Source organism: Dendropsophus ebraccatus, chromosome 13 (assembly GCF_027789765.1).
Source record: "Dendropsophus ebraccatus isolate aDenEbr1 chromosome 13, aDenEbr1.pat, whole genome shotgun sequence".
In the NCBI taxonomy this organism is placed as follows: domain Eukaryota; kingdom Metazoa; phylum Chordata; class Amphibia; order Anura; family Hylidae; genus Dendropsophus; species Dendropsophus ebraccatus.
In genome coordinates this window covers 23,368,178-23,380,089 of record NC_091466.1, presented here as the reverse complement: position 1 = coordinate 23,380,089, position 11,912 = coordinate 23,368,178, and positions in this window count along the sequence as shown.

Here is an 11,912-nt window from a genome sequence, read left to right as displayed (position 1 = left end):
GCAAGTGTACGTCCATGAGCAGGAATGTACCGAAAAAATGGACATACAATTACATCCTTGGTCCTGAATGGGGTACTCCGACATCAGCAGAAACGTATTGAAATTTTAACCTGTTTGTCGTGGTTCTGAATCTACCAAAAATCTATTTGTTTTAGGGGTCTTTCTTGTTGGACAATTGCTTAGTCCTACAATTCCCAGAATGTATTGCTTCCCCACTTCTGCTCTTCACAATCTTCTTACCCTACCTACTCCCCTCCCTCAGCGCTCCTGTCAGTTCCCTGCCCAAAGTTTTTGCAGAACATCTCATAGACCAATGCACATGAGAGAGGTTGCAGCACCTGCTGCATGCAATCCCTGTCTGCTCCTCCCGTAGCATCATTTATCACAAGACAGCATGCTGTAATCACACCTAACTCTCCCTTAATGTCCCAATAAAGCCATATACACAACTATGTATATGAAAGGGAGATGGTGATTTTGGCTGTAGGAGCTGGTCACAGATGGCGATCACTCGGGGTATGGATAGAGCTCAGAGACAAGAGACATGAATAGGTGAAAGCAATTTATAGTGGACAGGGCATAGTACATCACATGTAAATGAACTTTCCACACGTGAATTTACAGATGTACAAATCATTAGTTATTAAGCTTCAAGGTGTCCCTGTTAGAGATGAGTGAACATGCTTGTTTGTGCTCACTATTCGCTCAAGTATTGTGATAATAGAAAGTAAATGAAAACCCTATAGTGCCCAAATAACATTAATAGTAACATTCAGTTCTCCCCAAGCCCTAAGTCTATGGTTTCTGCAAAAAAGAAAAAGCCATGATAGAGCTGTAGTGCTGGGTTAAGATGTAGCCCTGTTGTGAGATGTCTTATTTACAGAGCTGTCTCTTTCTCTGTACACAATCTCTCCCCCCCCCCCCCCCCTCTATACACCCTATTCCCCCTAAGGTCTATATGTTATTTGACATCTGCAATGCTCTGCATCACTTTGAACTAATTTATACGGTTCATGATGTGCGAGACAGCATGGAGTAATCAACCCAGAGCCAGCTTGGGGTCAACGCTTTTTCTGATCTGTAAGTGGATTGGAGAGAAGTCAGGAGTATTTAGTTGCACACCCCATTGATGGGGATCATGGTGATCCCCCTGTAAATCCTACCAAAATTCAATTACCACGGCCTCCAGAAACGAAGATAAGGAACTAGCAACAAGAAGGGCTAGAATAAGGAGGATCAGCTCCAGGGACCCCAGACCCACCAACACCTACTCCAGCTAAAAGCTTGTCTGTTTATTGTTCATGAAATGGGCCTCCAAAACTACCAATTATTACTATTATACAATTATAGTAAAATAAATTGAGTTGCTTCAAGTTTACAAGTGTGTCTGGCTTCATAATTGTGCACAATCACTAAGAGCATTCCAAAGACAGCATCATCTAATGTATATGTAGTTAAAGGGGTTATTTAGGATTAGCAAATACACAAATCTCCTATTACGTCCTGCCATAGTATTAAGATGGAGGACCGCTGGGGACGGAGCGAGCAGCCGATGCAGCAGGGCGTGTGAAAGGAGAGCTCCCGCTCTATGCAGTGATTAAAGAAGGGTCTTGCAGCTGTACCCATTATGGGGAACATCCTGGGAAGCCCCCACAAGCACCACTCTGGGAATCCCTGCCAAGCATGGAAGGCCTCCCCCAATAAGAAGCAGTACCAGATGAGCTCACTCTGCTCTAGGGATCAATTGGGGGTTAATCGGGCCGTCCTAAATTGACAATGTCCCTTGTTGCTGATAGCAATCAATCACCGTTCAGCTATCAAAAACTCATGAGCTCTGGCAAAATGAAAGCTGAGCTGTGATTGGCTGATATGGTCAACAAGGGACACTGTTACTGTAGGACTGCCTGATAAATCTCTGCCCATCTGACCTTTAGGACAGATCACATTTAAGGGTACAAACACACAGGGCAGATCCGCAGCAGATTTCTTACTGCCAATTTGCATCGAAATCCGTAGCGGATCCATTGCCTGTAGTTTGTATAGTAAGACATACTGCCAGTATGTAAGGAGACTGCCCCGTTATCTCCCCCCCCCCCCCCGCCAGAGGGAGCATAATGTACCTGCTCCATGCTCCGGCTTGCTCCAGCTATTCCCAGCTGGACGTCACTCTTAGCCAATCAGTGCGCTACCCTGCTGCAGCGCAGCTGCTGATTGGCTGCTGCTGATTGGCTGAGAGGGACGTCCAGACACCGGCAGCCCCCAAAGCAAGCAGGTACAGTATGCTCCATCCGGCCGGGGGGTTAACGGGGCAGTCTCCTTACATACTTCCATCCCGCTGCGAGTATGTCTTTCTATACAAACTACAGGCAATGGATGGCTGCGGATCCGTTCTGTGTATTTGTACCCTAATTTTTTTTCTTTTAAAAATGAATATCTCTAGTGATGACCTAAACCCCACGTTGTGTCATTTATTCCATCCAGTAATCTCCTTGTCATCTATTACATTGTATATCATCTTTAGGCCAGGTTCATACTACGTAAGACACTGGTTGTTCTGTGACCTGGCTGTGTCACAGAATGGCCGGTGTCAGTGAAATTGATCACAGCTGGTACTGCAGAACCAGCAGGATAAACTTTAATTCTATTGAATTGGGTTTCTGGTGCAATTCACCATTGAACACAATGGAAAATGCAGCCGGAGCTGCACTCTCCATTGTGTGTCCCGTAAGGCTTGTGCCTGACCGCAGAAAATTGACATGTTAGTTTTTCCTGCGGCCGCTAGGGATTCCACACAAAACTGACATGTTAGTCTTTCCTGCGGCTGCAAGGGTTTCTGTCCAGAGTGTATACTATGGGGACATGTATTAAAAGTCAAAAATACCTTTTTTCGGCGCAGATCGGCCTGATTGGCGGAAAAATATTTGCAAAAGGTCTTTTTACGAATATTTTATTCGCATTGGGGCGATCTGCGCCACCTTCACCAATGGGGCGGAGAGGGGGCATTACAGGGGTACGACAGCACACAGAGGGGGAAAAATTATACTGAAACCTAGCCCAGCTCTGAGTGGGCATAGGTTTAACATTATTCGCACGGGCGGGCTCCGTGCGTACAGGATATATGTAGAGGCCGGACTTCAAAAAATGTCCCCCTTTGTGTATTCAGTCCAGACAGGATTCACTCTGACTGCAGTACAACGTAACTTTTGTATTAATCATGGCCGTTGTTGCACATCGGCAACAACGTCCGTGATTAATACAGAACTTACGTTATGTGAACATAGCCTTATAACGTGTTCAAATTCATTTTATTTTAGTTGACATATTAAAAATTCTGGTTAATACACAGTGATTTTTTGTGAAAAGCTGCAAAATGTTGAGAAAATTTTTTAAATATTGCATTTTCGAGAGATTTCTAAATTCTCTGCTTATATTAACCCCTTCACGTCAGCCATCTGTATATATACGTTCCTTTTGCACATGCCCCGTGCAGTAGGAATGTATATATACGTTCCGGCTTTGACGGGGCTTTGTGATGAGAACGGGATCGCTGCAGGGACAGCGATCCCGCTCTCATCTGTGTACAGCACCGGAGATAATGAGGATCAGCTGCGATTCCGCAGCTGACCCCCATTAACCCCTTAGTGACTGCCGAAACGGCGGTCACTAATGGGCCGGCGCCGCCGCTGTATTTCATCTCCCCCCACCGTGAATCCACGGTGGGGGGAGATGAAATATGTAAAAATCAGACCCCAGATCAGCCCCCCTAGTGCCCCAGTCACTAACCCCCCCTCCCGCAGCGGCCATCGGATCCAAGATGGCCGCCGCGATCACTGTGAACAGACTAATGTCTGTTCACAGTGATAAAAAAAGAAAAATGAATGAAAGCCCCATGCTCTCCGCCACTGGAGGTAGCGGAGAGCATGGGGCAGTCATCGGGACCCCCCCTGTGGGGTCCCAGTACAAGCGATCAGCGGTATATACTATATACCGCTGATCGCTTGTGCCATGTGCCGCCGGCACTTTTTATCCCCTGTCACCATGAATGATTGGTGACAGGGGATAAAAAGTGATGTCCCCCCACCCCCCAAGTCGCCCCCCACCCCCCCTGTCACCCCCGTCCCCCAGTCACCCCCCCTTCCCCTTATACTCACCGGATCCACGGAGCTCCTTCCTCCTCGGCGTCCTGGCTGGTTATGAAGTGCGCATGCGCTCCACAACCAGCCAAGCTCTGAAAATTTAAAGTGACAGAGACCAATTTGGTCTCTGTCACTGAACTATGATTACTGTGATAGAAAATATCACAGTAATCATAGTAATACAGTGAAAATGAATGTATAAAGTACAAAAAGTGACAAACATACAAAAAAATAAAACACACACTTTTTATTATAGTAATAATTGCAGTTTACTCCCAAATTACCCCTAACCCCCCCCAGATTACCCGTAACCACCGCAGGTTGCCCATAACCAACGTTGCCCATAACCACCGCACGTTGCCCGTAACCACCGCATGTTGCCCGTAACCACCACACGTTGCCAGTGACCCCCTCCAGATTGTCCGTAATCACCCCAGATTGCCTGTAACCACCCCAAATTACATGTAACCACCCCAGATTAGCTATAAGCACTTCACTCTATCCGTAACAATTCTAGATTGTCTGTAACCCCTCCAGGTTGCCCCTAACCACCGCAGGTTGGGCATAACCACCCCAGATTGCCCGTAATCATGCCAGATTACATGTAACCCCCCAGATTGCACGCAACCACCGCAGGTTGCCTCTGACCACCGCACCTTGCCTCTGACCACCGCACGTCGCCTCTTACCACCGCACGTCGCCTCTGACCACCGCACGTCGCCTCTGACCACCGCACCTAGCCTCTGACCACCGCACCTAGCCTCTGACCACCGCACGTCGCCTATGACCACCGCACGTCGCCTATGACCACCGCAGCTTGCATCTGACCACCGCACCTTGCATCTGACCACCGCACCTTGCCTCTGAACACTGCACCTTGCCTCTAACCACCCCAAATTGCCAGTGACCCCCTCCAGATTGCCCGTAACCACGCCAGATTACAGGTACTCACCTCAGATTACCTATTAGCACTTCAGTTTATCCGTAACCACAGCAGGTTGCCTGTAACCACCCCAGATTGTCCGCAACCACCCCAGATTGTCCGTAACCACAGCAGGTTGCCTGTAACCAGACCAGATTGTCTGTAACCACAGCAGGTTGTCCGTATTCACCCCACGTTGCCCATAACCACCCCAGGTTGCCTTTAACCACCCCAGGTTGCCTCTAACCACACCAGGTTGCCTGTAACCACCCCAGGTTGCCGTAACCACAGCAGGTTGCCTGTGACCACCCCATGTTGACCGTATCCACCCCAGATTATCCGTAACCACCCCAGACTGCCCGTAACCACCTCAGACTGCCCGTAACCACCTCAGACTGCCCGTAACCACCTCTAGATTACCCTGAACCACCCCAGACTGTCCGTAACCACCCCACATTACCTGTAATCTAATTTTTTTTATTGTATTTTAGTAACTGCGCTATTCTAATAACTGTTACTAGCTGCGGTTTTGCTCCAGCAAATTGGCGCTCCTTCCCTTCTGAGCCCTGCTGTGTGCCCATACAGTGGTTTATGCCCACATATGGGGTACCGTTGTACTCAGGAGAACCTGCGTTACAGATTTTGGGGTAGATTTTTTCTCCTGTTCCTTGTGAAATTTAGAAATTTCAAACTAAACCAACATATTATTGGAAAAATTCAAGTTTTTCATTTTTACTGGCCAATTTTGAATACTTTCCTCTAATACCTGTGGGGCCAAAATGCTCATCCTACCCCAAGATGAATTCTATGAGGGGTGTACTTTCCGAAATGGGGTGACTTTTGGGGGGATTCTATTCTGTAGACACTACAGGGGCTCTGCAAACGCACCTGGTGCTCAGAAACTTCTTCAGAAAAATCTGCAGAGAAAATGCTAATTGGCACTCCTTCCCTTCTGAGCCCGGCTGTGTGCCCATACAGTGGTTTATGCCCACATATGGGGTACCGTTCTACTCAGGAGACCCTGCATTACAGATTTTGGGGTGAATTTTCTCTCCTGTTCCTCGTGAAATTGAGAAATTTCAAACTAAAGGAACATATTATTGGAAAAATTCGAGTTTTTCATTTTTACTGTCTACTTTTGAATACTTTCCTCTAATACCTGTGGGGTCAAAATGCTCACCACACACCAAGATGAATTCTTTGAGGGGTGCACTTTCCAAAATGGGGTGACTTATGGCGAGATTTTACTCCGCTGGCACTACAGGGGCACTGCTAACCCACCTGGCGCTCAGAAACTTCTTCAGCAAAATCTGCATTGAAAAAGCTAATTGGCACTCCCTTCCTTCTGAGCCCTGCTGTGTGCCCATACAGTGGTTTATACCAACATATGAGGTACCTTTTTACTCAGGAGAACCTGCGTTACAAATTTTGGGGTACTTTTTTTCTTTTGTTCCTCGTGAAATTGAGAAATTTCAAACTAAAAGAACATATTATTGGAAAAATTCGAGTTTTTCATTTTTACTGTCTACTTTTGAATACTTTCCTCTAATACCTGTGGGGTCAAAATGCTCACCACACCCCAAAATGAATTCTTTGAGGGGTGCTCTTTCCAAAATGGGGTGACTTATGGCGAGATTTTACTCCGCTGGCACTACAGGGGCTCTGCAAACACACCTGACGCTCAGAAACTTCTTCAGCAAAATCTGCATTGAAAAAGCTAATTGGCGCTCCTTCCCTTCTGAGCCCCGCTGTGTGCCCATGCAGTGGTTTATGCTCACATATGAGGTACCGTTATACTCATGAGAACCTGCGTTACAAATTTTGGGGTACTTTTTTTCTCTTGTTCCTCGTGAAATTGAAAAATTTCAAACTAAAGGAACATATTATTGGAAAAAATTTGAGTTTTTCATTTTTACTGTCTAATTTTGAATACTTTCCTCTAACACCTGAGGGGTCAAATTGCTCATCCTACCCCAAGATGAATTCTTTGAGGGGTGTACTTTCCAAAATGGGGTGACTTATGGGGTTTTTTTCTCTCTGCTGACACTACAGGGGCACTGCAAATGCACCTGGTGCTCGGAAACTTTTTCAGCAAAATCTGCAATGGAAAAGCTAATTGGCGCTCCTTCCCTTCTGAGCCCCGCTGTGTGCCCATGCAGTGGTTTACGCCCACATATGGGGTACCGTAGTACTCAAGAGAACATGTGTTACAAATTTTGGGGTGCTTTTTCTCTCATGTTTTTTTTGAAAATGAGAAACTTTAATCTAAATGTATATATTATTGGAAAATTTTAATTTTTCATTTTTTTTACGGCCTAATGGTGAATAATTTCCTCCAGCCCCTGTAGGGTTAAAATGCTCATTAGACCCCTAGATTAATTCTTTAAGGTGTCTAGTTTCCAAAATGGGGTCACTTATGGGGGTTTCCAGTATACAAGCCTCCTAAATCAACTTAAAATAAGAACTGGTCCCTAAAAAAATCAGTTTTGGAAACTTTCACGAAAATGTGGTAATTTGCTGATACATTTCTAACCCCCGTAACACACTAAAAAAGTAAAATATGTTTATGAAATGAAGCCAGAATAAAGAGGACATATTGGTAATGTGACTTAGTAACTAATTTATGTAATACAACTTTCTTTTTTTAGAAGCAGAGAATTTCAAAGTTCATAAAATGCTAATTTTTTCAATTTTTCATGATATTTTGATGTTTTTCACAAAAAACACATAAAGTAGTGACCAAATTTTGCCACTAATATAAAGTGCCATATGTGACGAAAAAACAATCTCAGAATCGCTAGCATACGTTAAAGCATCACTGAGCTATAAGCGCATAAAGTGAGACAGGTCAGATTTTGAAAAATGAGCCTGGTCTTTTAGGTGCAAATTGGCTTGGTCTTGAAGGGGTTAAAGATAGTCATATCACATAAATGAGGTGATACAGTACTTCATATTTACAATATGTCTGTGTTGGAATCATTCGGTAAGCGTCCTTTACATTGTTTAGAAGCTTGGCAGCAAATTTCCATTCAAATTTCCATTTTCTGAAGTGGATATAAGAGGCCTGTATGCTGGTGATGGCCATAAATGCCCCATACTGATAACAGCCCCCCCCTCATAGAGGCTCTGCGGCAGTGTCGGATTGGCCCACCAGAGTACCAGAGGATCCTCCAGTGGGCCCCCAGCTTTAGAACCTATACAAACACATGTTGATATGTTGTTTCTCACTGGTTCTTCATTGGTGGGCCCCCAGGAAAATTTTCTCTGGTGGGCCCCAGATACCCTAGTCTGCTCCGCGGGATCTTTTTTTTGCATATTCATATGTCCCAGGGTTCAATGCAGCTAGGGTTTCACTGTATTGATCGCTTTAGCCGCCAGCTGACAAAGTTATATTTACCTGGTCTCCCTTAGATAAGTGAACTGTTTCCCGTATATCCAGAAAGTGGTGGTCAATGATTGCTACTCTGAATGGTCCCAGGTAGCCCATATTCTACCTTTGCATTACTACGTGTTAACCAAATAGTTCATTTATCGCTAAAATATCAGTTGATCCAAATAATATCAAAACACTGAATGAATGAAAGAAGAAGAATACATGTGCTGGTTACAATACAGAGGCCCAGATGTACGAAAAGGGACAAATTCTTAGGGCAAACTTAGATTGTCAGACTTCTAGTGTAAGTTTAGACCAACTATTACTTGGTGCCACAATTTGGGCAACTTTTGGCGCACCACAAGCTACACCCCATTTTACTAAGCCTATTATCTTTCCGTTTGTGGAGGGACAGCATTAAAGGGGTAGTGCAGCATTTAATATTTATTCACTAAATAACACACATTACAAATTTATACAACTTTGGAATGTGTGTTATTTAAGTGAAAGGCCCCCTTCCCCGTGTTCCCCCCACCCCCGGAAGTGTGGTGCAGTACTTACAAAACTTACAATACTTACTTAATTGTTGCCGCCATCTTGGGTCGAAGACGTCATCTTCAGGAGAGAGCGACTCGATGGGCTGAGCATAGTTATGCTCAGCCAATTGCGGCTGAGCAGCTGATGACGCGGCAGAGGGGGGCCGGCATGAGGGGCGGCTGAAGCGGTCCGACCGGCCTCCCGAAGATGACATTGTCGACCCAAGATGGCGGCCGGGGTCCACAGCAATTCAATAAGTATACTCCACCACACTTCGGGGGTTGGGGGAACATGGGGAAGGGGGCCATTCACTTAAATAACACACATTACAAAGTTGTATAACTTTGTAATGTGTGTTATTTAGTGAATAAATGTTAAACGCCGCACTACCCCTTTAACAAAAGTGTTAAGAAAACATAGTAAAGAAGTCATAGCAGATATTTCTGGCTCTATTGTAATAATAAATCTGGAGCAGTGTGTTTAAAAAAACCATCTACAAGAACAACAAAGATACACAGTCATTCCTTTTATTAGGAAACCTGCCTATAGATTTCCTCTATTAGAGCCCCAGTACTTAGCACTTGGAGCCCATGTTGTAGAAGCAACCTAAAAGGTTACAGTGTAGTATTACAGGTTATAGTAGCCAGCATTGGTATCTGTATCTATTTGTACCACTGTGACCCTTGTATCAGATTCTGATCTTGTATTCTGATATACTGATGTAATATGCTAATAGACTTCTCATTACACAAAGGCAATATCATATTTTGGACACAAGGTGTCACTATGACATCATTGCTATTCAGTGCTATTCAAGGCAGGCTTGGGCTGGGAAGGACGCAGGGCAGGATACAGGGCAGGTTCCCTTCAATAAGAAGGGGGATCTGAATCTATTCAAAACAGGAGCTGGCAGTGGGGGACTTATTAAGAAACATATTGGACAGTCTTAGGGCCTGAATACATCAATGAGGAGTAAAATATTAGGTGGATATGTATAAAAGAATCTGCAGGAGTGCTATTCAGGGATTTATTGTGATGGACGGATTTGAAGTGAGGAAACATTTTTTTGCTCCTGAAGAGACACAGTTACTTAATCAATAATCATGTCCTCTATCTACCCAATGCACGTGGTATCCAGTCAACTGTAGGAAGTTGAAGAAAGGAGATCTGCTGCAAACCATAGTTATTCCCGACACTGCTCTGTGTAGCATAACTTAGACCAAAGCGTTCATCCTGGACGTGCAAAGGGAAAACCTGTGACTGAGGCCAGCGGGTGAAACAGCCGAAGCGTGTTCAATTTTTTTCTACTTACTATATGTAATTTTATGCATTCAACTTCAATAAAGAACCAATCTTTTATGGACATTGTGCTGGATATTTTCCTTCTCCTTCTTCAACTGTAGGAAGTGTTTGAGTATTCATATTTGTTTTTTCAATCAATAAATTACAAAGCCTTCACATTGATATATAATAAAGCTGCTGGTGCCTCCAACGTCCCCCGAACAACAAGATGCAGGGTCCTTCAGAGGTTTGCAGCTGTCCATAAGCCATCCTATCGACCTTCTCTATCCTTTGCACACAAGCAGAAATGGCTCCAGTGGGCCAAACAACATATGAAGACTGACTTCAACACTGTTTTGTTCACCAATGAGTGCCGTGCAATGCTTGATGGTCCAGATGGATGGAGTGGAGGATGGCTGGTTGATGGACGCCCCATGCAAGCACGACTACGGCGCCAACAAGGAGGTAGTGCAGTAATGTTTTGAGCTGGAATCATGGGGAGAGAGATTGTATATGGTGTTTCTCAAACAGCACTTCCTGCCATGGTTCAAGAAGAAGAACTGTGCATTCCGCAGCAAGATCATTTTCGGCGCATAACACATCTGCATCTCTTGCTGCTTTGGGCATAAAAGGGGACAAACTTATGGTGTGGCCCCCATGTTCCCCTGACCTCAACCCCATTGAGAACCTCTGGAGAATCATCAATGGATGCTATGATGGACTCAGGCAGTTCACATCTAAGCAACAGCTCTGGGAGAGGATTCTGTCCTCGTGCAAAACAATTGAAGCAGAAACCATCCAAAAACTGACTAATTCAATGGACGAGAGAGTTCAGAAGAGAGTTCCAACAAGGGGTCCCATGTGCAAATGTAACATCACCTAGAATACATTTTTGACTTGAAAACTGTTTGATTTCAGTTTGTAATAATCTGCTAAGGCTTATAATGTCACAAATGACAATTTTTTGTTCTTAATAAAAATGAAAAGATAAAAAACTCTGCTGTGCATAATAATTTGGAACATGCATTTTGAGCGTTTATTTATTTTTTTAAATGTTATCATAGGCAGTTTGTTCACAAACCTTTCAATTGTACTTGAATAGTTGATGACTGGAAAATTACAATGACTGCAATTCATATAGGTAATTCCGGAAAATATTATAAAATATTATTTGAATAATAAATTGGAACAATATATATATATATATATATATATATATATATATATATATATATATATATATATATATATCTATATCATAAAAATGAAAGTCTGTCTGTCTGTCCTTCTGTCTGTCTGTCTGTCCTCTATAGATTTCCAAACGCCTGAACCGTTTGACCCCAAATTTGGCCCACAGATACATTGGGTGCCCGGGAAGGTTATTGCGAAGGTCCCGTCCCCGCTAGATGTACAGGAGGGGAGGGGGAGGGGGAAGAGCGGCGCCCCATAGAGATGAATGGGAAAATCTCCTCACTGCAAACACAGGTGATATAATTAGCTGCAGCAGACACGGCAGTTGGAGCCTTAGCAACCAATAGGATTACTGCTTTCATTTTCACAGGGAGCAATGGTTGCTAGGGAAGCTTCCTCACAACATCCACAGTAATAACTGGTAGACCCCCTACTCCATCTATACAGTACATGTATATACAGGACCCCCTAC